Here is a 2,222-nt window from a genome sequence, read left to right on the forward strand (position 1 = left end):
GGGGAAGAAAGCATTTAGGAACTAGAGGAAAGTTGTATGTTTCATCGTTGCTACACTGCACCGACTGGCTTGTCTCCTCTCCCCGACCCTTCTGTAAGGGGATGTCCAGTTGCCCACAGATGGGTCTTGGGTCTCCAATCTGCACTCCCCCTCATTCACAGCAATTTGGTTTTTTGTTCTTTAATGCCTGATAACTGATCCCTTTGACACCTCATGATCACACAGGCTAGTGTGCTTCCTCCATGTGGGCTTTGTTGCTTCTGAGCTAGATGGCTGCTTGTTTACTAAAGGTGACAACTTTTAGGGGACATGGAGCCTGTTCCTTTTCAAAGTGAGCACTGTGCCCCACCCCATGCCCCAACCTATTGTCTCCACAGGGGGTTGCAAACATTATGCTTGAAAGTTCACAGGTAACAGCGCCAACTCCTCAGGCAACACCCGAGGTTTGCTAGAGGGTCAGTGTAGGGGGCTGGAGAGGGGTGGGGTGGCTGCAGCAATGGGCTCCAACACAGCAGCTGAGTGAGGGGACTTGGGACCCTGGCAGTGTCTTGTCCATTGTGCCCAAGGTCCCCATGAGTCAGAGCCGACTCAGTGGTCAACGACAAACACAGCCAACTATAAAGAGCACATGCCAGTCGCACTGCCCGGGGCAGGTCTGCACTCATGCTCACGGTAGAATGGAGAAGCCACACACACACACACACACACACACACACCCAAAATGACACCCACCCCCTCTGTGGAAAATCACACACCTCACCACTTGGCACAAGCTCTGAAATTCCACTATTAAGATGCCTTCTTTGGCACCAACAAGCTTGCACCAAACAGGTTCAGGACAGTTGCCCTCCTGTCCCAGGTGCACCCATAGAAACCTCCCACTGGGGCCACCACGGGGTCTTGCCAGACATGTGGGCGTGGGTATCCTGCTGGGTTCCTGGCGCACCACTCCCCCATCCTACCCCACCCCACCAGTGTCCCTTCCTCCTTCCCTCAGGGCCACCCTCGGGAGCTTGTCAGGAGCCCACTCCCCCCCATGAACCCCCCTGCACTCACGGCTGGTTCCTCTACTGGGTGAGTGAGGGGTGCGTGCCCTGGCAGTGAGTACATGAGCATCAGCAACTTGTCTCAGGAGAATCGTAGATCTTCCCAAGAGGTTCTGGCCGAGTGTCAGAGCCCAAAAAGGCCCAGCCAGGCTTTGGGAGGGTGTGCGCTCGTGGCCTGGCTGACACGTTTCAGCTGTGCTTGCCTTCCAGGGCAGGGAAGGAGGAGACGGGGAGCTGGGGCAGGTGGGTGGTGGGAAAGGATGGGTGTGACAATATCTGAATCGGGGAATTGGGGGCGTGTTGAGAGGAGGCAGTGGCAAGACATCCCCGCTGGCTCAGAGTCCTCAGGGGGTGCAGACAGTGATGTCCTCCCCGGCCAGCGGTGAAGCAGGAGGTTAGAGGTCGGCATCCACCCAGGAAGAAAGGCCTGACAGTCTGCTTCTGAAAAACCAGCCACTGAACAAGGAGGAGCTGGTACCAAGGGCTCAAGCAGAAGGAAAGGTTTTGCAAATGATGATGGCAACGATGTCCAAATGTGCTTGATACAATGGATGGGTGGATTGTTATATGAGCTGTAAGAGCCCCCAATAATATGATTTATAAAAAAATACAACAGCAAGACAACCACTAGACACCCTCTGTGTAGGCGCCCTGGTGGCATAACGGTGACACATTGGGCTGCTGACGGCAAGGTCAGCAGTTCAACACCAACAGTCGATCCACAGGAGAGAGACGAGGCTTTCTACTCCTGTAAAGAGTTACAGTCTCGGAAACTCGCAGGGGGCAGTTCTACCCTGTCTTACAGGATCGCTGTGAGTTGGCATCGACTTGTGCCAGTGAGTTGGAAACCCTTTGTAGCATATTTCTCTGGCCCACGGGGGGCCGGGGTGGGGTGGGGACTCTCCAGGAGATGGATTTGACTTGGTGGCAACTGCTTTATGTGTTGGGCGTGTGGGTGTTTTTTTGGTTTTTTTAGTGGGCCTTACTCTCGTGTGTATCCCCAGACCCTTTTGGGGGTTGGGTCCTGGATCTGCCCACCTGTGACTGTGGGCCCTTAAGAGTGTTGGGTCGGGTCGGAACTAGGCAGCCCCCGTTTGGACTAAGCTGAAGCAGGATCAGGCCCTGCACGTGCTTCCCTGCACGTCCCAGAGGTCAGCAGCAGTCGGCGCCAGAGAG

The sequence above is a fragment of the Echinops telfairi genome, unplaced genomic scaffold (genome assembly GCF_000313985.2).
Source record: "Echinops telfairi isolate 266 unplaced genomic scaffold, ASM31398v2 ScPeMD7_7467;HRSCAF=8505_1, whole genome shotgun sequence".
In the NCBI taxonomy this organism is placed as follows: domain Eukaryota; kingdom Metazoa; phylum Chordata; class Mammalia; order Afrosoricida; family Tenrecidae; genus Echinops; species Echinops telfairi.